Source organism: Phyllostomus discolor, chromosome 7 (genome assembly GCF_004126475.2).
Source record: "Phyllostomus discolor isolate MPI-MPIP mPhyDis1 chromosome 7, mPhyDis1.pri.v3, whole genome shotgun sequence".
Lineage (NCBI taxonomy): Eukaryota > Metazoa > Chordata > Mammalia > Chiroptera > Phyllostomidae > Phyllostomus > Phyllostomus discolor.
This window is the reverse complement of record NC_040909.2, coordinates 58,197,956-58,224,499: the sequence shown is the minus strand read 5'-3', so window position 1 is coordinate 58,224,499 and position 26,544 is coordinate 58,197,956.

Below are 26,544 nucleotides of genomic sequence, written 5' to 3'. Positions count from 1 at the left end.
TATGGCCTGCAACCCATGAATGTACCCTGGCTGTGAATTGAACCTGGGACACTTTGGTTCCCAGCCCGCGCTCAATCCACTGAGCTACGCCAGCCAGGGCTGTTCTTTTTTTTTTTTTTTTGCTCTTTCTGGGAGATTTTTTTCTACCTTGTCCTTCAGCTCACTGATTCAATCATATGCTTCACCTAGCTTGCTTTTGATCCCTTCTACTGTGTTCTTTGATTTGGAAATTGAATTCTTCCTTTCCTCCTGGCCGTTATTGACTTTTTCTATGTCCTTTTTCATGCTGATATAGTTTGCGGTAAGTTCCCTGTGGTTTCCCTGTAGTTTTTGGTAATTGGCATTGAGCTTATAAAGCTTCCTCACAACCGTTGTTTTGAACTCAGTATTTGCTAGTTGTCTTGCCTCTATTTCATTTCTAAGGATTCCTCCTTTTGTTTTGTGTGGAGGTTATTCTTTGCCTTCCCATTATTAGCAAGATTTTTCTTGTTTGCTTCTTCTCCTTAAATTGATCTGTTTTGACTTCATGACCTTATGGTGTGAACTTACTGCAGTCTCCTTGATCTCCTGAACTTGATGCTCTTGGGATGCCCTTTATGCCATTTTCGTTGGCTCTCTAGATGTAATTGGGTGTTGATTGTTCTTGGGTCCTTCTTTGGTGAGTCCTTCCCTCCAGTTGGTTGACTAAGGGTCACTCTGTCTTGTATGCTATCATGCAGGTACCAGCAGAATAAAACCACAAAGCCCTGGAAACAAACTCACACTCAGAAACATAACTTCTCCCCACCTCCAATCTCACTATCAACAGCAAATGAACCAGTATTAATAAGGGTGTAAAGAGATTAAGACTACCATAAGAGAGGAGAGGGAATATGAGAGACCTACTGAAAGAAAAATGATTTTGAGAGGGTAGAGGGAGGAGCACTAATAAGAGCTGGATATCAGAGTAATGTGGAGAAAGTAATGTGGAGAAAAAAATTTACATCATGAATAAAAAAGGGAATGAAGAATGTGGAATTCAGTAAGAGAAAAGAAGTGTATAGTATTAGGTTTAAACAGAATTTAAAAAATAATATAACATGAGAGAGAGAAAAAGGAAAGAAAAAGGTAATTAAATAATAAAAATATAAGAACGAAATTGAAGAGAAAGATCCAACACAGCACTATTAACAACAAATCAGCTAAAATTAATGTAGGTGGTATGGGAATAAGAGGGAAAAAGGAAAGAAAGAGATGCTTAAGAGATTTCTAGAGGAATGGGAAGTGATTTTGAAATAAGGTGAAAAGGACTACTAAGAGTGAGGACCAAAAACCAGGCTAAAATTAGAAAGGAAAAAGAAAAAAAAAGGGAGAATGGAGGATAAAGAAAAATAAAAGGGCAAGATGAAAGAGAAGTAGAAGAAAGCAAAAAAAAAACAGGCTAAGACAGGGCAAAATTAAAAAGTTGAGACAAAAAAAAAGAGTAGGAGAGAGGACGGGCAAAATTTGATATTTAAAATACATGATTAGTGAAGATCTAGAGATAAAATGTTCATGATATGGCCATCATCAAAATGTCCATACTACCCAAAGCAATTTATAGATTCAATGCAATTCCGATTAAAATACCAATGACATATTTCACAGCTATAGAACAAACATTTTGAAAATTTGTATGGAAGCAGAAGCAACCCCAAACAGCCTCAGAATTTTGAGACAGAAGAACAAAGTAGGATGATCACAATACCCAATGTCCAACTATATTACAAGGCCAGTGTGATCAAAGCAGTTTGATACTGGCATAAGAACAGACACTTATGTCAATATAACAAAATAGGGAGCCCAGAGATAAACCGAAGTCTCTATACTAGTCTCTAATATTTGACAAAGGGGACAGGAGCATAAATGGATTAAAAATAGCCTCTTCAACAAATGGTTTTGGGAGATATGGACAGCTACATGCAAAACAATGAAACCAGACCACAAACTTACACCATACACCAAAATAAACTCAAGATGGAAAGAAGACTTAAATATAAGTCGTGACACCATAAAACCCCTAGGGCAGAATATAGGCAGGAAAACTTCAGATATTCCACACAGCAATATTTTCACTGATATGTCCCCTAGAGCAAGGGACATAAAGGAAAGAATAAACAAATAGTACTACATCAAATTAAAAAAGCTTCTGTGTGGCTAAAGAAAACATCAGCAAAATGAAAAAGGAACCCACTATATGGGAAAATATATTTGCCAATGATATTTGGACAAGGGTTTGATCTGAAAAATATATAAGAATTCCCATGGCCCCATTCCAGGAAGACAACCCAATTAAAAAATGGGCAAAGGACCTGAACAGAGACTTCTCCAAGGAAGACATAAAAAGGGCCCATAGACCTGTAAAAGGATGCTCAGCATCACTAGCCATCAGAGAGATGCAAATTAAAACCACAATGAGACACCACTTCACACTGGTCAGAATGGCCATCATAAACATGTCAAAAAACAAGTGCTGGTGAGGTGGTGGTGAAAAGGGAGCACTAGTACATTGTTGGTGGGAATGCAGACTGTCACAGCCACTGTGGAAAACAGTATGGAATTTCCTCAAAAAACGGAAAATCAAACTACCTTTTGACCCAGCAATTCCACTGCTGGGATTATATGGTAAGAATCCTGAAGCACCAATTCAAATGAACCTTTGCACCCCAATGTTCATAGCAGCGTTGTTTACAATAACCAAGTGCTGGAAACAGCCTAAGTGCCCATCGGTAAATGAGTGGATCAAAAAGCTGTGGTACATTTACACAATGGAATACTATGCATCAGAAAGAAAGAAGGAGCTCCTACCCTTTGTGACAGCAATATATGAAACTGGAGACTGTATGCTAAGTGAAATAAGCCAGGCAGTGGAAGACAAATACCTTATGATCTCACCTATAAGTGGAACCTAATCAACGAAACAAACAAGTGAGCAAAATAGAACCAGACACATGGAAACAAAGAACACACTGACAATGATCAGAGGAGAAGGTGACAAGGGGTAGCAGGGTAAAGAATGGGAAGGATCAAGTCAAGGAACCTGTATAAAGGACCCATGGATAAAAACAACAGGAGGGAGGAGAATTGAATGTGGGAGGTGAGTGGTGAGTAGGGCAGGGGAAAGTAATAGAATAAATTTGGGATAAGTATAACTGAAGAACAATAAAGTAGAAAAAAGCTATTTACAAAATACCTTCATATTATTTTTTATTTCAGAGAGTCAGAATGCATTTTAGTCAATGAAAGGACCAAGGAATTCCTGAAACCATGTATACCTTTATTTAACTTAACTTTACCCCAATTCATTTGTTCCCATTTTACAGCATACTTATTACAACTAGACTTACATTAAAAAATAGTTCCACATCCACCAAGCCCATTTTCCATCCCTACCATTAGTCCTCCTTTTCTTCATACTTTATTTAATGCATGGATGATTTGTAGTAGCTTCAATACTGACCATTCTTTTCAATGTCATGACACCCATGGACAAGTATAATTCAAGTTATGGAAATTGTGTGCCACACATATACATAATGGGTTTTAATACTTTTCCAAGTTAATGTTTTTTGATTATGTTTATCTGCCATAAAATATTCTGTGAATTCTTCTACTCCACGCATTTATGCAGCACTGGCCCAGTCAGGAGGCCCCAGCCCCCAGGGCTGAGGCAATCAGTACCCTGGATGAACCAGTACACTTCAGCTTACCACAAGCGGATTTGTTTCTGAGGAGCTCAAAGGTGTGTGTAGGGAGAAACAACCCCAGCTGTGGGAATATTTGTGTACTGACAGAGAAGTCCTCTTCACTTTCCCTTCGTTTGTGCCTTGAGGTACTTACTACCCTGTGTGAGGTCAGTTATGAGCTATGAGAGGTGCCCTTTCTTTTATCACCCACCCTACCCTAATGTTTTACCGGGAGCTGGTGCTATGTCACATGAATGACTACCTACATTTCCTGTGTTAGGTCCACTTCACTTTCCCTGGCCAGGTTTCTGTAAGAGGGAGCAGACCAAATGAAGGAGAACTAAAGGATGATCTATCAGCTCTCCCCAAAACATCTGGAGGATTTTCACTTCCTTTCAATTAAGAGCAGGCTGTTCTTAGAGGATACCATGGTACCAACCACTGTGTTTGCTTATAAAGCAGACAGGCAGAATTTGATTTTACCATTAGATCTAGAACTCTCAGGAAAAGGTAATCAGGTAGGAAAGAGGTAACTGCAGGGAAAAGTTATATTCCAGTGGACTGATGGTAGCTGGTAGGATTCCAGGTGTTTTCCAAATACACTAATTAGCTAACACCAGATTTCTAATTCCCATTTTGAGATTTCTAGGCTCTTTTTTTGTTACTGTTTCGAAGTAGAATATATTGTCCCCTTTTCAGTACCTTAAAAAATAATCTATATTCATTACTACAAATTGAAATCACAATACCTGTCCATAAAGTATTGAGCCAAGCAGTATGATAAATAGAGGCATTTATTGGAGAAGATACAAGATACAGGAAAAACATTGTACATAGGACAATGATGTCTCAGTCCCCTTCAAAGTAAGCACTTTAGGACCCCACACAGTTCTTCCAATCAACATCTGCTGCCCTGTCATATTTTCCTGAATCTCATTGATGGTCTGGAATCTCTTCCCTTTCAAGGGTCATTTTAGTTTTGGGAAAAGCCAGAAGTCACAGGGCACCAAATGTGGACTGTAGGGGGTCTGAGACAGCTGGTGATTAGATGTTTCACCAAAAACCTCTGCAGAAGACATGATGCATGGCCTGGTGTGGTGATGTGATGAAGTTGTTAGTCACCAGTTACCCATCACTGCAGCCCTCTGAATCATCCAAATATTTTCTGTGGAGACACGTTCAAGCTTAATACAAACATTTATTTATTTATTTATTTATTCATTTATTTATTTTTAGAGAGAGGAGAAAGGAGGGACAAAGAAAGGGAGAGAAACATCAATGTGTGGTTGCCTCTCACACACTCCCAACTGAGGACTCAGCCTGCAACCCAGGCATGTGTCCCTACTGGGAATTAAACGGCATCCCATTGGTTTGCAAGCTGGCACTCAATCCACTTAGCCAACACCACCCAGGGTGTTTAACACAAAATCTGGTGCAGATTTGTTGCCCTACTCACTCATTTTGAATGTGACAGCCATACAGTACACACACTTATTCAAAGGCATTTACTTCCCCCAGTGACTAGTACACTGAAGTCATCATTGTTCATGCCTGTGCATTCCAGTCCAATATCCTTGGCTGCCAGGTTACATCAGTGTCGTTCAAACTGTTCTTTTCTTTAAGATTTTATTTATTTATTTTTAGAGAGGGGGAAGGGAAGGAAAAAGAGGAAGAGAAACATTAATGTGTGATTGCCTTTTACAAACCACCTACTGTGGACCTGGCCTGCAACCCAGGTATGTGCCCTGGCTGGGAATTGAACCAGTGACCCTTTGGTTTGCAGGCCTGCACTCAATCTACTAAGCTACACCAGCCAGGGCTCAAATGGTTCTTGTCATATTAACAATGGCTGGATTTTTTATGGACAAACCAATGGGCAAATAAGCAAAACAATGAAAACAAAAAATCATTCAAAAAACCACCATACAAGTTGAATCATAGCTAACATTATAGTATATTTCTCTCATTCTTTGTCCTTGCACAAATATTAGTAGTTTATGTTAAAACATTGGAATATTTGTACATAATGTATTAGGAACATCTTTTCCCATGATACTATACACCATATTTGTCTTGGTATCATTTCTGGAGACTGAGTGAACTTCCCTTGTATGACTCTTTGTGTGATGACATACCTATTTTGCCATGTGTAATGCATGCCTTTTCCCCAAATTTTTGACAGAAAAATAAGGATGTGCCTTATATATGTGTATCATGATTACATACCATGGATATAATAACAGGTAAACCCATGTATAATGCACACAAAACATGGGTACACACTATACACTGCAAAATACAGTATGTGATCCATTCCTTTATGTAATCCAAAGTAGTGGTTTATTTACTTTTAAAATTTAATTATACAATTCAAAAATGAATATATTGTACAAGGTGAATTGACCAAAGTAGTGATTCAATGTTTCAAATTTTTTTCCTACAATAAATAGTGTTATGGTTAATACCTCTGCAACTAAATCTGTTTACATACACCCTTGAATTTGTACTAATTTTGCTTTATTTCTTGTGATTTATATATATATCCATATATATATAACAAATATACAGAAAAGTGCATACTGTTAAAGAACTGTAAAAATGAACAGCAATGGTTATATAACAATGTGAATGTACTTAATGCAACCAGCTGTACATTTAAACATAGTTAAAATAGTAAATTTTGTTATGTATGTTTTTACCACAATAAAAAACTTGTTTGGCTTAATATATGTTTGTAAGATTTGTCCATGTAATTTTTTATTTACATTAATGCATGGTATCCCATTGTGTGAATATACTATAATTGATTTCTCCTACTAAGATAGTCTGCAAGATTCTTAGGAAACATGCACCCATTTCTCTAAGGTATACACCCAAGACTGAAATCATTGAGTCATGGGAAAAGTACATCTTTCAATTGAGTAGATAATGCCAAAATATGTGACTATTTCATTGGTAACAGCTGTGTTTGAGAATTCCCAATGCTCTTGGCCAGTAATTTTTAACATGTATGCCACAGGAATATTTAAAAGATGGAATACCTGACTATTTCATCAGGGGCACTCACTTCTTTTACCTTAGATTGTTAAATTAAAAAAATGACAACAGAAAACACAGCAATAGCCATCCTGTGTGAAAGAATCAAAACTATACCTATTTGTTGTTAGATCAGCAAAAAATATATTTTGTGTGTGATACACATAATTTTAGTATTTAGTTTATCTGTGCCACAAGAGGAAAAGGCTCTCAATCCATGACCATCTCTTTAGGTCTTTTTGAATGTCCATTAATAATATTTTATAATTTACTCAGGAGAAATGTTAACTCTTGCTTAATTTAATCTTATATATTTTAGTGCTATTATGAATGCTATCTTTTTAATTTTTAATTTTTTGTTTTCTAGTAAATGGTAGTACTTAGTGTTATATTGATAGTATATGTCAAAATATTTTAATTAATTAAGTCAAACAACATATTCTGTAGTTTCTTTGGATTTTTTAAATATTTTTTATTTATTTATTTTTAGAGAGGGAAGGGAGGGAGATAGAGAGAGAGAGAGAGAAACATCAATGTGCAGTTGCTGGGGGTTATGGCCTGCAACCCAGGAATTTACCCTGGCTGGGAATCGAACCTGGGACACTTTGGTTCCCAGCCCGCGCTCAATCCACTGAGCTATGCCAGCCAGGTCTTTGAAGTTTTATACATATAAAATATATCACTCTAAGTGACAAATTTGTTTCTTCCTTTCTAATCCTTATGTCTTTGATTTCTTTTTTCCTTTTTTTAAAATTGAATGTTCACAAAACCACATAAGTTTCAAGTGTACAACTAAATAAAACATCATCTCCATGCTTCATCGTATGCCCATTGCCCCAAGCAAAGTCTTTTTCTATCCTCATTTTCCCTGCTTTTTGCCCACTTCCATTCATCCCTTGCACCCTTTTTCCCTTCAATTTTCTCTACACTGTTGTCTGTGTCTATGTGTTGTATATATTTTTGCCTTAATTCCTTTACCATTTTTCACCCAGGCCCCCAACCCTTCTCTCTTCTGACAAGCTGTCAATTTATTCAATGTACCTATGCCTCTGTTTCTATTTTGTTCATCAGTTTATTTTGTTCATTATATTCCACATATAAGTGAAATCATATGGTATTTGTCTTTCTCTGACTTATTTCACTTAGGATAATAATCTCCAGGTCCATCCATGCTGTATAAAAGGTAAGGTTTCCTTTTTTATATAGCTGAGTAGTATAAATTGTCTAAATGTACTGATGAGTGGATAAAAAAATACATTGATGGGCACTTGGGCTGTTTCTAGATCTTGGCTATTCCAAGTAATGCTGCAAGGAACATAGGGGTGCATGTATTCTTTTGAATTAGTGCCTTGGGTTTCTTCACATACGTCCCCCTAAATGGGATTGCTGGGTTACAAGGCAGTTCCATTTTAAATTTTTTGAGGAAACTCCAACTGCTTTCCACAGTGGCTGCACAAAATCTTCATTCCCACCAATAGTGCAAAATACTTCCTTTTTCACATGTTCGCCACCACTTGTTGTTTGTTGATTGATTGATGATTGCCATTCTGGCAGGTGTGAGGTAATATCTTGTTGTGGGTTTGATTTGCATTTCTCCTATAATTAGTGATGTTGAACATCTTTTCATATGTCTACTGACTATCTGTATGTCCACTTTGGAGAAGTGTCTACATTCGGGTTCTTTGCCCATTTTTTAACTGGAATGTTTGTCTTCTTAGTGTTGAGTTAATAATTTCTTTATAAAGAACCATCTGGTTCTTGGCTACCACTATCAACTCATTTCCTTTAACTTTACTCCTCATTCTCTTTGCTCCTGTCATGTTGACTTTTAAAAAATTTGTCCTGCCCTGGCCATTGTGGCTCAGCAGGTTGGATCATTGTCTCATAACCAAAATGTTTCGGGTTCAATTCCCAATACCTAAGTTGCAGGTTTGGTCCCCAGTCTGGGTGTATATAGGAGGTAACCAATCAATGCTTCTTACTCACACTGATGTTTCTCTTTCTCCCTTCCTCTCTCTCTAAAGAGCAATGGAAAAAAATGTTCTTCATTCTAACAATAGCCAGAGGGGAGGAGGAAGGAGATAGTGGGGAGAAGGGTTTTCAAGAACTACTATAAAGGACACATGGACAAAACCAAGGGGGAGGGTGGAAGCAAGGGAGGAAGGTGGGTTTGGCTGGGGTGGGTGGGGGTAGAAAATGCAGACAACTGTAACTGAACAACAACAAAGTAATTTAAAAAATGTTCTTGGGTGAGGATAAAAAACAGTCTCTCCTTTTGATGTAACAAGCTCATTCCCAATTGGAGGCACTTGAACTCATGATTCCTTCTGTTTATGATCTTAATCTCCAGGTCTTCTTAGAGCTCTGTGCTTCCCAAAATTCAGGTGTCACAACAAACCTAGATGTCACCCTCAGAAAGGCTATGTCTACATAGTACATAATACCCTGTTTTATCTTCTTTATAGCACCTATTCATAATTAAAATTAAAAAATAATAAATTTTGTTTGTAAAACTATTAGCTCCATAAGAACAGGGTTTGGGAATTTCTAATTCCCAATATCAAATTAATATATAGTATGTTTTAATAAACAACCTCTGAATAAATGAATGAATGACCATCTGGAGAAGGGGATCAAGAGATCTGCTGTAGCATATGTCTTACAGGACTGCCTGTTCACTGCTCCCAAATCTCCTGAACTAGGCAGTGGCTCTCAACCTTAGCTGCATATGGGAATCATCTAGAGTCTCACTGAAGCCTGAGTCCAATCCCCAGAAATTTTGTTGCAATTTTCTGGGGGTATAGCCTAGGTGACAAGATTTTTCAGAGCTCCCCAGGTGAATATTATGTACCTCAATTGAGAACCACTTATTAGGTATTACTAAAACTGAAGTTATTTTTTCCTTGGGCCTGTAGTGACTCTTTGTTAAATAAACTGAGGCTCATTAATTCTAACACTTGATAATCACTAAAGATATTCCTTGCCCTAGCTGGGTAGCTAAATGGGTTAGAGCATCGACCTCATACGTAAAAGTTGTGGTAAGATCCTGGGTCAGGGCTCACACAAGAATCAACCAATGGATGCATGGATGGATGAACAACAAATAGAGTGCTCTTGCTCTCTCTCTCCCTTCTCTCTCTAAGATAAATTTTTAAAAAGAATATAAAGAAAGAAAGATCTGGACTGCTCATCTTTACCTTAAAGATCAAATTCCCATTGACTGGTGGGAACATTTTGGTTTATAAGATACATGGAGCTTTTGTTAGAAGAAAAAATAGGGTTGACATATAAGCTGAATTAATAATTTTCCATATTAGTGTATTTCTTGGTCATTTCATATTAAAGAAGGATAGGGAAGTAACTTAATAGTCCTCCTGGGAACAGGAATAGGTTTTGACATTTTGAAGGTCATGTCTCTGTCCTCAAGGGAAGCATATAGGAAACTGAGCCAGGTTTATTTCCTAAGCTCATCTCTTAGGTAACATGGGGGAAAGTACCAATAGCACTGGTGGGCACTGTGGAGGATGAAGATGTTTGAAAAAAAATAATTAAAGGAGAAAAACCCTCTCTTCATAGGAAATCAAACTGTAATCCAAGTTTCTAAAGCTGACCAATGTGGAGTGGGTCTGTTTGAAGTAGAGTTCATAGACTGGAAACCAGCTCAGTACAGGCTGCTTCATACAACCCCTACCCCTGATAGCTCTGGAGGACTGAAGCTTAGGCCTCTGCCAAACTCAACTTGAAAAACACTCTTCCAGATGATGCTTTTAGGAGTGACAATTATATATCCCCGTGGTTAAGAAAATTTACCACAAGACAAATTAAAATAAGTAGTTAAGGGTGTTTACTGTGGTTTCTTTGGTATCAAGATTAACCTGGTTAGTCCCTTTCTAAGAACACTTCCATATACATGAGCATGACCTAGGGACCCTGGAAAAATGTAGGTTCTCATTCAGTGGGCCTTGGGAGAGACCCAAGGTTCACATTTCTGATGAGTTCCCAAGTGCTGCCAATGCTTTGAATACCAAGGTGTCAAACCTCAATTCATATATCAGAATCCCACAGAAGATTTATTAAAAAATGCAGATCTTGGAGACATATCCTGGAGCTTCTGGATGCAACCCTCTGGCTGTGGGTCTGGAAGTCTTTGTTTTTAATAAGTTTCATAGGGTTTTTTAGTGTTTGCTAAATTTGAGAAGTATGCTCTAGCATGTGTCTGTCTACATACCTTAGCCTCCAGGAACCCAGGAAGAGAGCCTGAGACTCAACAAGTGCCAGGGCTGGAAGGGTGTTTAGAGATCATCTAGTCTAACCTCAAAGAGCAACCAGTTCAGTCAGGTGCCACTGCCAGCTGGCAGCAGGGCAGAGTGAGCACCAGAAGGAAAGTATCTGCCTTCTTAACTCCCAGGTTTCCCCAGAACACCGCGGGCCTTCTTTTCATTGCTTCTCTGTCTGGGCTGCTTCCTGAGACCAGAGGCCATGTCTCTCTTGTCTTCTGCTGTGTTTCCTAAGCCAAACACAGTGCCTGGTGCAGGGAATGTGCTAAGTAACTCTTATTGTTGTGTATTCCAGTTACACTTATGCCTAATCAATTTATCTTCAAATTTTCTGAGATTCCCAGATAAAATATCAAAGTTTTCATAAAAGTCTGCATATGACTATGGGGAGGAGAGGGGTAGCCATAGAATTTACCTCTGGCTCCAACTTTTACTAAGTGTATGATCTTGGGAATTTTGTTCAACTGCTCTGAGCCTCTGTTTCCTTACCTAAATTAGAGACATCAATAGGTCTATATCGTAAGGGTTTGTGAATATTTAATTGGTCAATGCATGTAAAATGTTTACCATGGTGCCTAGTACATAGTGTGTGCGCTAAATTCAGTGTTATCTAGCTCTCTAGGTTATGAAAGCAAGGCAATGGATTCCATCAGTCACACCAGAAGCCACAGCAGCAGGAACCCTTTTCAAGTACCAATCCTAGCGAGGTGGAAGTGGATCATCTCTGAAATGAGCATGTGTAATACATAGACTGTAGGTCTGGAGGGAACAAATTGAGTTTGCACAGCTGCTCAGGACACCTTTTCTATAGCAACAAGGTATGTACCCCTTGCATAGTACAGTGTTTACTGAGACACTGAGGAACCAACTGACAAGATGGCAGGAGGGGTGTGTGGGCCCTGAGATTGTCTCCATGGGCTCCAAATGTTGACTAACCAGTTTAGAATTTGGTGCAACAGATTTGAGCTATGTGTTTCAATCTTTGCTAAGGGAGTGTAGCAAATAGATTTTAGTTTGATTACTAAATGAAAGAATGTGCTTTTGGAATGCAAGCCTCAGAATTCCACTGAGGGAGCAGAGCTGAGTGATCATTACTATCAGGAGGTGTGTTTTCTTCACATGCCCCAGGTTTTCCAAACACTTGTGATTTTCAAACATTCTGCTCTGTTGTTCTATGACTAAAATTCTACTTGCCTAAGCAGATGTGCTGATTTGGGCAGGGGAGATGGGCAGTACTTGGGAAAATATGGCCACCATAGGCTGATTTTAAGATCACACCAAGATCTGTTGTAGTTATGGAAAAACTATTGTATATTGTAAGTAGGTATGATTTCCCTTTACCTCAGTAATGAGTCAGACTTTCTTCAGTTGCAAGTGAGAGAAACTAACTCACACTGGTTTGAGCAAGAAGGGAAGTCCCGACTTCTGGCAAGATGGAGGCATAGGTGGACGCACTGTACCTCCACACACAACCAAGATTAGAACAGCAACAATTTAGAGGCAGAATAACACCCAGAACTGACAGAGAATTTATCTGAATGGGAGTCAGCCAGCCAAGAAGTTGAAGTAGACCCGTTCATCCAGACCGGTAGGAGGGGCGGAGATAAGCAGCCGGGTGTGGAGAGCAGAGAGCAGTAGGCGCATGAGGCAACTAACTGGGAGCATGTAAGGCATCCGGGGCTCGCACAGGATCACAGCGGGTCGACCCTGAGTATGAGCTGCAGCTGGCGGACCCAGTGAGGCCACGACTGTGGACCGGGACAGAGCGTGCAGCCCAGAATCCCAGGGAAGGGACTGTGGTCCCAGGAGAGCAGAGCTACTGCCATTGTTCCCTCCCACCCCCGCCCCCACATACAACGTCACAATCTAGTGACTGGGTGCCCAGCCCCGGCGCACACCTAACAGGAGCGACCAGACCCCCCCCTCCAAAAAAAAAAAAGAGAGAGAGCGAAAGAGAGAGATATGTCTCAAACAGAAAAACAGATCAATGCCCCAGGGCTCATCCTTTTGAGCAACCAAGAGATAGCCAATCTATCAGATGCACAATTCAAAACACTGGTGATCAGGAAGCTCACAGAATTGGTTGATTTTGGGTGCAAATTACATGAAAAATGCAGGTTACCATAAAAGGGATGAAGGAAGATGCATGGAGAACCAATAGTGATGGGAAGGAAACTGGGACTCAAAACAATAGAGTGGACCAGAAGGAAAAATAAAACAACCAACAGGAAAGAATGAAGAAATAAGAATTCAAAAAAACGAGGAGAAGCTTAGGAACCTCCAGGACATCTTTAAACGTTCCAACATCCGAATTATAGGGGTACCAGAAGGGGAAGAGGAAAAGCAACAGATTGAACATGTATTTGAAACAAATAATAAAGGAGAACTTCCCTATTCTGGCAAAGGAAATAGACTTCCAGAAAGTCCGGGAAGCTCAGAGAGCCCCAAAGAAGTTGGACCCAAGAAGAAACACACCAAGGCACATCATAATTACATTAGCCAAGGTAAAAACGAAGGAGAGAATCCTAGCAGCAGCAAGAGATAAGGGGACAGTCACCTACAAAGGAGTTCCCATCAGACTGTCAGCTGATTTCTCAAAAGAGACCTTACAGGCAAGAAGGGGCTGGAAAGAAGTATTCCAAGTCATGAAAGACAAGGACCTATATCCCAGATTACTCTATCCAGCAAAGCTTTCATTTAGAATGGAAGGGCAGATAAAGTGCTTTTCAGATAAGGTCAAGTTAAAGGAGTTCATCATCACCAAGCCCTTATTTTATGAAATGCTAAAGGGACTTATCTAAGAAAAGAAGATACAGAAAAAACATGTATAGTAAAAGGACAGCAAATTCACAATTATTAACAACCACACCTAAAGCAAAACCAAAGAAACTAAGCAAACAACTAGAACAGGAACAGAACCACAGAAATGGAGATCACATGGCAGGTTAGCAACAGGGGAGTGGGAGGAGGAGAGAGGGGGAAAAGGTACAGAGAATAAGTAGCATAGATTGTAGGGTGGAAAATAGGGGGAGGGTAAGAATAGTATGGGAAATGTAGAAGCTAAAGAACTTATAAGTATGACACATGGACATGACTAAAGGGGGGTTATGGGTGGGAGAAGGTGTACAGGGTGGAGGGGAGTGAAGGGGGAAAATGTGACAACTATAATAGCATAATCAATAAAATATATTTAAAAAATAAAGCACTGAAATGAAAAAAATGTTTTAAAATGAAGACAAAAATGAGCAATACCATAGTTATTGCAACAGCAACTGTAGAAAATACATAATTGTAAAATGTACAATAATGAAAAGAATCATTTTATGTTAGCACTATGTGTATATTTAAAACACTTCATATTTAATATAAGGTAATATCTTCTCAATAAATATACAAATGATCATTGACCAAAAAAAAAAAAAAAAGAAGGGAAGTCCCTGGTAACTGAATTCAGGAGATTCATGGCTTGATAAATGCAGACTCTCAGTCAGTGACCCAGAAAAGCCATCGCCCTTCATCTCTTTCCTCTCATTTCCCTGTGTTGATTTTATTCTCAAGCGGACTCCCTCTTTGGGTGACCTGGACTCATATCCTGCCTGCTTGGCATCCATAGAGAAAGAAAGTGATTTTCCAAAGTGTTTAAGCAGAAGCTGTCAAAATTCCCTCCGGCTGGGTCATTTGTACCCCAATGGTTACCAGTCAAGGAACTGGCCTCAGCAGCACCTGAAGACTCCCCAAAAGAAATTGAGACATTGATATCATAAGAGGGAGGCATGGACCCAGGACAGGGATATGCAGTAAATATCCTTACATTCTTTTTCTCTAAGTCAGGATTATATGTCCCATTACTATTTTGTCCAGTTTTCCTAAAATAAAATTCTCCTGCACACCATTGCCCACTTGCCCACAAGGATGTGCATTTGGCCTCCCTTTACTTTTCTGCTGTACCACATGAACCTTTGTGAGGTCCTGCTTCTCTGGCTGTTGACTGTCTCTCCCCATGTGATTAAATGTCACTTTGAGATTTTCTTTTTGTCACATTGACTCCCTTTTGCCTCCTTAATCTCTATAAGTTTGTCACTATAATCTTGCAATACCCCATCACTGTGGAAGGAAGGAAAATGCCTATAGTTGCAGGCAGCCAGGAAGAGCTTCTTCTGGGATTTCCTGGGAAACATGTACACAATTTTTCTACCGTATGCAGCATCTGGCAAGCTGCAGAATGGGTCCACAGGTCATCTTCACCCACCAGAGCAAGTATACCAAGAATGATTTGCTTCAATCCAATTTGCAAATTGCACTTAAAAGACTAATTATATGTGAATTTGCAAATGAGAATTGCTACCTTTGTGTGGAACAATTTGCTTTATTAAATGAGAGATGACATGGTGTCTGTTATGTACTTATTAACCTGTTAAGGTTCACTGTTACATAGGTCATGAAAAATCTCCAAGACTGACCAGTGCTCAATGGATAGCTAAATACCACAAGATTTAGAAAGAGACTCAGACAGGAAAAAAGCAACATTTTAATTAAATGTACATTGTCGTCGGCACAGTGCACCAGAGCCTTCTATAGCGTTTGTTTTTTAAATTAACATTTATTGAATGCTTACTAAGTGTCAGACACTGGGCAGAGCCCAGTCCTATACACCCTGTAGGGAAGGTACTGTTATTCTCATTTTACAGTTAAGGAAACTGAGGAACTCTGAGGTTAACTGACTTGTATTTGGTGGCATAGCTGAACCATGAGTGAATTTTAGATCATTGAACTCCAGGCCCCAAGCTCTGATACACTAGGTAGATCTGACACAATGATCAGTTTGACTATTTGGAAATTGTTTTGGAGGGAATTTTTAAACTTTATTTTCTAGAATATTTTTATGTTCACAACAAAATTGTGAGAAAAGTACAGAGATTCCCCAAATACCCCCATCCCCACACATGTATAGCTTTCCTTATTATAAGTATTCTTCATTAGAGTGATACGATTGTTACAACAGATGAGCCTACATTGACCAATCATTATCACCCAGAGTCCATAGTTTACGTTATGGTTTACTCTTGGTGTTGTGTGTTCCATGGTTTGGACAAAAGTAAAATGAAAAGTATCTATAACTATGGCATCATACAGGTTATTTTCACTAAAAATCCTAAAAATCCTCTGTGATTCATCTGTTCATCCCTTTCCACTTCTCACCCAATCCCAGCAACCACTAGTATTTTTATTGATTCTTTTGCCTTTTCCAGACGTCCCAGAGTTTGAGCCATACAGTATGTAACTTTTTCAAAGAGGTTTCTTTCACTTAATATATATTTAAGGTTCCTCCAAGTCTTTTCATGGCTTGATAGCTCACTTCTTTTTAGTACTGAATCATATTCCATTGCCTGGGTGGAGCACAGCTTATTTATCCATTCACCTACTGAAAGACATCTTGGTTGCTTTCAAGTTTTGTCAATTATGAATAAAGCTGCTGTAAACATTGTGTGCAGGTCTTTGTGTGGACATAAGTTTTTCAACTTTTAAGGATAAATACCAAGGAGTACGATTGCTGGATCTTTTGGTAAAGAGTACATTCAGTTTTGTAAATAAACACAAACTGTTTTCAAAGTGGCTGTACCATGTTGCATTCCTACAAACAATAATGAGAATTTCTGTTGCTCCACATCCTAGTCAGTATTTGGTGGTGTCACTGTCCAGATTTTGTCCATTCTAACAGATGTGCTTGCCTGATGTTTTTAAAATATAAATGTTCATTCAATATGTATTGTATGTCTTCTAAGTGTATGTCTTCACTAGATGCACGATGCAATGCTTTGAGATTTTTTGAGAACTGACTCCCAGATAGTACCTGAAATGAAAAGTAATAATAACTAAAACCTATTAGTTGCTTACTAAATGCCATGCCTTATGTTAAGCATGTTTTCATTCTTTAATTTATTCAATCTTCATATAGCCTTCCAGAGTTAGACACCATCCCCATTTTAGAATAAGGAAACCAAGACTTTGAGCAGAGAAAACACTTGTGTACAGCCATCCAGTCAGAGACAGCACTGAGAGTTGAGCCCGGGGAAGTTTGGCTCTAGTTTGGCTCCTGGGACTTTGCTTTGACCTCTATGCCATGACACACAACATGCCATGCCATGGAAGATTTTAGCAATCCCTGGCCAGAACAAATGATGCCCCATTAGAACCCAATCCATTTTATACTTAGTGTTCCTCAATTATCATGCAACAGAGTTTCCCCTTTTGTTTTTTAGGCTATCACCTAATAAAACTTTAAATGGTAGGCATTTCATTGTTTAAATTCACTTGCAAAAGGACAAAATTTCTGTTGAGTAAGAGTTTGTTACATTACCAAGGGATATAACAGGGATTACCAAGGGAATGTACATTATTGACTGATTAAACACATTTCTTAAGAAGCTGCTGGTGCCAGGCTCTGTCCTATGCACTGAGATGCATGGTATGACACAGACAGTACCACAAGAGTGAATGCAGTTTGGTGATAGGGATACAGATAGGTGTAAAGCAATGTTTTGAGTTTTGAAGTAGAGGGTATACCAAAGTGTAAAGGGGCTTAGTTTGAGCTACCCATGATAGCCAGTGAACTGGGTCTTCCCCAGCAGGGAGTAGAAGACTTGTTCTCTAATCAAAGGGGTCAAGTTTTGCAAAAAATTGTGTGCTTAGTGAAGAAACTTTTGAGATTTAAACAAACAATGGGTTAACTAGGGGGTAAATAACACTGGTTCAGCTGTGCCACAGTGTCACAAGTCTCCTATCTATCTATTCTACCACCTTAGTTGTTGGCATTTCATATTCATGCATTTTTACTTCATTGTCATGAGACAGCTGCTGTAGTTCCAAACATCATCAAGGTAAGAAGTGGACAAGGGAGTGGTAGTGGGAAAGATTTTTCCTGTAGTGGCACTGTCTTTTTATTAACAAAGAGAAAAGGCTTTTCCCAGAAGTCTCCCAAAAGACTTTCTTTATCACCTCATTAGGCAGAATTGAACTACATAATAACACTTACTCAAAAAGAATGGGAAACAAGCAAGTGTTCAGCTTTTTTCTTTCTTTGGGCAAAGTAGACAAGTGACACAGAAATGGTTCTGCATTATCTAATCAATAGTTTCTCCCACAATGTGAAAGAGTATGACATAGCATCCTTAACCATATATCTAAGTGTTGTGACCAAAATTTGTGACCACACAATCATTAACTGGTCAGTTAGTTGGAGTTAATCATATAGAACTGGGTCACATGGTGGCTGGGGAATTCCTGCCCTGTTGCTCATTAGTTTTGAAAACTCTTGCCAGAGAAATCAGTGGACTGAACTTTGGCTTATTAGTTTAAGGCAAACTTTTTTCACAACCTAGGGCTCGAAAATATATTCCAAAATTAGCTTCCAGGACTCTCCTTCAGACTAGGTAGCAATCTAGACTGAACTATGTACAGCTTTGAATGCTTGTGTCAAATTATAGCTTATGTGCTATGGTCAGTGCTGGCTATATAATTTGTGAAGCTCCATGCAAAAATAAAATGTATGGCTCCTTGCTTAAAAATTTTCAAGAATTTCAAAATGGTAAGGGCAAAGCACTAAAGCAAGCACAGGGCTGTGCGCAACTGCACAGATCACATATCCACAAATTCAGCCCTGGCTGGTTCACTGCTGAAGCCTGGACTCAGAGGAGGCCAAACTTAAGTGATTGGCTACAGGTGTGGGGTCTTCTCCTCAAAGGTGTAGCATGATGACTAAGAGTTCACAGTTTTGAATAGGCCTGGTCTGTATTCTAATCATAATGCTGCTACCTAATTGCTCAATGATTTTAGAAAATTCTTTAGCCTTTCTGTGATTCAGCTTTCTCTTCTACAGAAAAGTGGCAGTATTATCTGTTTTGTATATTATTGAAAGGAGTAAATTGAATGATGGATGTTATGTTTTGATTGTACCACATTACTGGTATGTGTCTACACTACAACCTCAGTGGAGGGTTGCTATGACCTGTCACTTTTGCTCAATCAGAAACTCAGTTTTACCTTGTTAGAGGATATTACACTCTGAAGGGCAGATCCTTGCACATTAGAATGAGAATGATTTATAAATTAGAATGTCCATTTCTTCATGTGTAAAGAATTGGCTGGACTTGGCGTGACATCTAATATCAGTTCTTATTCAGAACCCAGTTAGGAAACAATGTTTATTTTAGTAGGTTGCTTTTGAATAGAAAAATTAGTATTTTCTCAATTAGCATGTGTCCACATTTTCAAGGCCAAATACAGTTGAAATCTTTTTGATTTAGCCAAGGTTTCCTTTTCATAAGACTTGTCAGAACCTTCAGCATGTTTATGAGTTCTGTGAATGCCCAAAAAAGATCTCCAAGTTTACCCAAGTATGCATTATTGGATCAATGTCGTGATTCACTTTAGTAAGCATTTAACATAAACAGAGTAATGTTTACCTATTACTTTTTTAAAAGCCGATCATTATTGGACAAAATTTTCAATGACAAATGGAGATATAAAAATTCTGACAGCTGTAGTGAATATGTAATCATTGTGAAATAATATTTTTACATGCTTGAAAACTTGTTAATAGGACCTGATGTTGATCATCACTGCAGACTGAAGAATTAAATAGACATGGTGAAACAGCATTTCAAAATGACTTTATATAATTCATTCATATTAATGCTGGTGTTAGAACCACCACATAATTTAGACAGCAAAAGTCTGTCTAAAGTGTTGATTACTGTCCTAAGTTCACTCTTGATTTTCATTTATTTTTCAAATATGCCATAGTTTGGTTGGCAATAATTATTGTAGCTTGGGCATTTTTAATTGCAATTATATTTTTCAATTATAGTTTATATTCAACATTATTTGTATTAGTTTCAAGTGTACAGCATAGTAGTTAGACAATCATATACTTTACAAAGTGGTCCCTCTGATATTTCCAGTACCCACCTGACACCATACATAGTTATTACAGTATTATTGACTGTATCCCCATGCTGTACTTTACATCTCCCTATTTTGCAACTACTATCTGTGCTTCTTAATTCCTTCACCTTTTTCATTTGGGCCTCTCTCTCAACCATTGGTCTGTTTTCTGTATCCATAAATCTGTTTCTATTTGTCTGTTTATTTTGCTCCTTACATTAAGTATAAGTTAAATCATATGATACTTGTCTTTCTCTGTCTGGCTTATTTCATTGAGCATAAAATCCTTTAGGTCTGTTCATGCTGTCACAAATGGTAAGATTTCATCCTTTTTTATTGGTAAGTAATATTTCATTATATATACATATGTACCACCACTTTTTTAACCACTTGTCTATTGATGAGCACTTGGGAAGCTTTCATATCTTAGCTATTGTAAATAATGCTGCAATGTGCATAGGGATGTATACATTCTTTCAAATTAGTGTTCTGGGTTTCTTCAGATACATACCCACAAGTGGAATTGCTGGATCACAGGCAGTTCCATTTTTAATTTTTTGAGAAAATTCCATACTGTTTTGCATGGTGGTTGCACCAATCTGCATTCCCACCAGCAATACATAAGGCTTCCTTTTCTTCACATCCTTTCCAACACTTGTTATTTGTTGACTTATTGATGATAATCATTCTGACAGGTGTAAAGTGACATCTCATTATAGCTCTAATTTGCATTTATCTGATTATTAGTGAGCTTCAACATCTTTTCATATGGCTATTGGTCATCTGTATGTCCTCTTAGGAAAAGTGTCTTTCCAGGCAGGTCCTCTGCACATTTTTTAAGTTGGATTGTTTGGGAGTATTTTTTGGTACTGAGTCGTATGAGTTTTTCACAAATTTTGGATATTAATCCCTTATAGGACATATCGTTGGCAAATATCTTCTTTTATTCAGTAGGTTGTCTTTTCATTTTGTTTATGGTTTTCTTTATTGTGCAAAAACTTTTTAGTTTGATGTAGTCCTCTGTATTTTTTCTTTTGTTTCCCTCACCTGAGGAAATATATCAGAAAAAACATTGTTGAGAGAAATGTTGGAAATTTTCTGCTTATGTTTTCTTTTAGGAGTTTTATGGTTTTGAATCTTTCATTTAAGTCTTTAATCAATTTTTAGTTTATTATTGTATGGTATAAGAAGGTGGTCTAGTTTAATTTTTTGGCATGCATCTGTCCAATTTTTTCAACATTATTTATTGAATAGACTGACTTTTTAAAAAAATTATTGATTCATTTTATAGAGAAGAAGGGAGATAGAAACACTGATTGGTTGTTCCACTTATTTATGGATTCATTGGATGATTCTTGCAAGTGCCCTGACCCCCTGGTCAAACCCACAACTTTGACATATTGGGATGCCACTCTAAACAACTGAGCTATTCAAGCCAGGGCTTGGATAGACTTCTCTAGCACCTTTGTCATATATTATTTGGCCATATTGATATGGGTTTATTTCTGAGCTCTCCATTCTGTTCCATTGCTCCATATGTCTGTTTTTATGCCAGTACCAAGATTTTTTTGATTACTATAGTCTTGTAGTATAGTTTGATATCAGGTAGTATGATACCTCCAACTTTGTTCTTTCTCAAGATTGCTGTGCCTATGTGAGATCTTATGTGATTATATATAAATTTTTGGATTCTTTTTGGGGGGGGGGTTCTGTGAAAAATGTCTTTGATACTTTCATAGGAATTGCTTAGAATCTATAGATTTGAGAAGTCTGGACATTTTGATGATGTTAATTCTTCCTCTCCATGAACACAGTATATGCTTCCATTTATTTATATCTTTGATTTTTTTCTTCAGTGCCTTAGAATTTTCTGAGTACAAGTCTTTTAACACCTAGGTTACATTTGTTCCTAAGTAGTTTTCTTTAGGCAATTGTAAATGAGGTTGTTTTCTTACTTTCCCATTTCATTGTTCATTATTGGTGTATAAAAATACAACCAATTTCCATATGTTTATTTTATGTCCTGACACTTGACTGAATTCATTTATCAGTTCTAGTAGTTTTTTGGTGGAATATTCAGGGTTCTCTATATACAGAATCATGCCATCTGCAAATAATGACAGTTATTCTTCTTCCTTTCCAATTTTATTTCTCTTTCCTGTCTGCTTGTGGTGGCTAGTACTGTTACAGAACACACAAGGGGGGCCTGGGATGATATACTATTATTGAAAGAAGGCCCCCGGGTCCGTTATGTCCGCCGCCAGGGGAAAGACATCTCTCAATGCCAGAGATTCGTGAAAAGGAAAGGAAACGTTTATTTAATGTTATACTAACTTAAAGTAGTGACCTAATGTCTTTACCAAAATCCCAAAGTCCCTTAAAACACCCACAAACAGACACAGTCTTTCCTTCCTTCCCCCTTTGCCCAGTCCAGAGTACCGTATCTCAGGAAAGGAAATAGAAGTCCATGGCTTAGGCAGTCCTCTGGTTCTTCCCAGTTAGAACTCCATCTCGACTGGGGTTCCCGGCACCCTCCGCTGAGTCACCGGGATCTCTGCTAAAACCAGGTGGTGGTTCCCCCTTCTAAAGCTGTGGGGGTCCCCACTCTGCCAGGCATGTGGTCCTCTCTCTCTCAGGGCTGCAGGAGTCTCCACTCCGTCAAGGCCGCGTGATTTCTCTCCTCAGGGCTGCGCATGGCTCTCCTTCCTAAAGCAGCACGGTTCTCCTTCTCTCAGGGCTGTGCATAGCTCCCCTCCTCTGGGCTGCACATGGCTCTTCTTCTTAAAGCAGCCTGGTTCTCCTCCTCAATGGCTGTACATGGCTCTCTACTCCATCGAGTCTGCGTGGTTCTTCTCTCAATGGCTGCCAAATCTGGGTTTTAAATCCCTGCAGCCAATCTTCCTCTGCAGCCCCATTTCCGACTCCTCCCATACTCGGCTTCACAAGTCAGAACTCATGTCCTTCCAGCCTTACTGGGCTGCCATCATGAGTCTGGGCAGGCGTGGCCCCATGTCCTGGAGCCAATCTTCTCTGAGCTCCCACGCAGGCGCTATAACTCAGGGGACCTGCCCTCCCCAGTCTGGGTGGGGAAGTTACTTCTGTTCCCCTGGCTTAGAGCTGATCACGGCTATTTAACATATCCATGCAACCAGCCAAAGGCCATAGATATGCTAAATGACCAACCCAGAGGTTAGCTGCAAGGCTGTTGCTATGCAAAACAGCTCTCAATGGCCCTGCTCCATTTGTCCCTTCCCCCAACCCACACCCTGGGGTGGGGGATGGAGACGTCTTAAAATCTCCTGGACACCTTAAGTTCTGGACCCCATTTCAAATGCCTATTTGGGGCCCCCCTCTTGGCTGCACCCTGTAACAGTACTGCCATACTATGTTGAATGAGTGGTGAAAGTGAACATCCCTGTCATGTTCCTAATCTTAAGGAAAACATTTTTCATATATGGCCTTTATTACGTTGATATTATGTTGGGGTATGTTCTGTCTGATTCCACTGTGCTGACAGTTTTTACCATAAATGGGTACTAGGTTTTGTCAAATGTTTTCTCTGCATCTATTGATGAGATCATATGATTTTATCCTTTATTTTGTTTTTTTTCCACAAAGAATTTTTTAAATTGTTGTTCAAGTACAGTTTTCTGCCTTTTACTCACATCCCAGCCCACCCCACCAGCCCTCTCCACCTCCTTCCCATTTTCACCCTCTTTTGTTTCTGCCCATGTGTCCCTTATACTTGTTCCTGTAAACCCTTCCCGTTTTCCCCTGAAATTCTCTCCCTTTTCCCCTCTGGTCACTGTCAACCTGTTCTCTATTTCAGCATCTTCGGTTATATTTTGTTTGTTTGTTTTGTTGTTTAGGTTACTGTTAAAGGTGAGATCATATGGTATTTGTCTTTCACTGCCTGGCTTATTTCGCTTAGCATAATGCTTTCTATTCATGCTGTTGCAAAGGGTAGGAGCTCCTTCTTTCTGTTCCATAGAATTCCATTGTGTAAATGGACCACAGTTTTTTGATCCATTTATTTACTGGTGGGCACCTAGGTTGCTTCCAACACTTGGCTATTGTAAATTGTGCTGCTATGAACATTGGGGTGCATAGGTTCTTTTGGATTGGTGTTTCAGGACTCTTAGGATATAATCCTAGCAGTGGAATTGCTGGGTCAAAAGGCAGATCCATTTTAGTTTTCTGAGAAAATTCCATACTGTTTTCCATAGTGGTTGTACCAGTCTGCAATCCCACCAACAGTGCACTAGGGTTCCCTTTTCTCCACAACCTCTTCAACACTTGCTGTTTGTTCATTTGTTTATGATGGCCATTCTGGCTGGTGTGAAATGGTATCTCATTGTGCTTTAAATTTGCATCTCTCTGATAGCTAGCAATATTGAGCATCTTTTCATGTGTCTCTGGATCCTCTGTATGTCCCCCTTGGAGAAGTGTGTGTTCAAGTCCTTTGCCCATTTTTTAATTGGGTTGTTTGTCTTCTTAGAGTGAAGTTGTGTGAGTTCTTCATATATTTTGGAGATTAAACCCTTGTCTGAGGTATCATTGGCAAATATGTTTTCCCCTACAGTTGGTTCTCTTTTTATTTTAATATTGTTTTCTTTAGCCATGCAGAAGCTTTTTATTTTGATGAGATCCCATTTGTGTATTCTTTCCTTTATGTCCCTTGCTCTAGGGGACATATTAGTGAAAATGTTGCTGCATGAAATATCTGAGATTTTCCTGCCTATGTTCTCCTCTAGGACTTTAATAGTGTCATGACTTATATTTAAATCTTTTATCCACCTTGAATTTATTTTTGTGTATGGTGCAAGTTGGTGTTTGAGTTTCATTTTTATCTTTTATTTTGTTTATGTGGTATATCACCTTAACTGATTTGTAGGTATTGTAGCCAACTTGCATCCTAGGAATACATTTGACTATGTCATGGTGTATGATCCTTTAAATATATTGCTAAATTCAGTTTGCTCATATTTTGTGGAGGATTTTTGCATCTAGGGTTATGGCCTATATTTTTCTTTCTTTGTAGTGTCATATTTAGTTTTAGAATTAGGATAATGCTGGCCCTGTAAATTGAGCCTAAGAATCTTTCCTTTTCATGAATTTTTTGGAATCGTTTGAGAATTATAGGTGTTAGTTCTTTGAATGTTTGATAAAATTTACCTATGAAGCTATCCAATTCAGGACTTTCATTTGTTAGTTATTTGATTATTGTTTAAATTTTGTTAGTTGTAATATGTCTGTTCAGATATTTTTTTTAATTTAGTCTTGGATGTTTTTAGGAACTTATCCATTTCTTTCAGACTGTCCAATTTGTTGACATATAGTTCTTCATAGTATGTTCTAATAATTTTTTATATTTCTGTAGAGTCACTTGTCACTTCTCTTTTATTTCTGATTTTATTTATTTAGTTCCTCTTTTTTCCTTGATAAGCATTAATCTCATTTATTTTTTCAAACAATCAGCTTTCCATTGATCTTATGTATTATTTTTTTAGATTTCATTTTATTTATTTCTGCTCTGATCTTTAATATTTCTTTCATTCTAATCATTGTGGGCTTTATTTGTTCTTTTTCTAGTTCCTATGGGTGTAAGGTTAGTTTGTTTATTTGACATGTTCTTTGTTAGGAAAATGTAGGTAAGCCTTTTTTGCTATGAATTTCCCTCTTAAGACTGCTTTCACTGTTTCCCATAGATTTGGGGTTGCTGTGTTTTCATTTTTGTTTGCCTCAAGGTATCTTTTGATTTCCTCTTTGATTTCATTGTTAACTCATTCATTGTTTAATAACGTATTATTCATCTTCCATGTGTTTGAATGTTTTTCACATTTCCTTCCAGTTTATTTCTAGTTTCATACCAGTGTGGTTGGAGAAGATGCTTGATATAATTTCAGTCTTCTTGAGTTTGTTGAGACTTATTTTGTGGCCTAACATGTGGTCTATCCTGGGCAATGTTTTATGTGCACTTCAAAAGAATGTATATTCTGATCCTTTGGGGTGAAATGCTCTGAAAATATCAATTATATCCATTTGGTCTAGTGTGTCATAATTTAAGGTGGCTATTTCCTTGTTGATTTCTTATCTGGGGCGTTAAAGTAACCTACTATCACTGTATTACTATCAGTCTCTCCCTTTAGGTCTATCAAGATTTGCTTTATATGTTTAGGGGATCCTGATGCTGGGTGCATAAATGTTTACAAGGGTTATATCATTTTGTTGGCTTGATCCCTTTATCATTATACAATGGTCATCTTTGTTTCTTATTATGGCCTTTGTTTTAAAGGCCATAATAAGAAATATTTACATGAAATATTTATTTCCATCCGTTTACTATCAGTTTGTGTGTATCTTTTGTTCCAAGGTGGGTCTCTTGTCAGCAGCATATATATGGGTCCTCTTATCCATTCAGCTACCCTGTTTTTTGATTAGAACATTTGGGACATTTACATTTAAAGTGATTATTGATAGGTGTAAATTTATTGCCATTTTATTATACACATTTATGTTCCTCTTTTTTTCTTTTTCTTAAAGATGTCTTTTGTAATATTGGTTTGGTGGTGATGAACACTTCT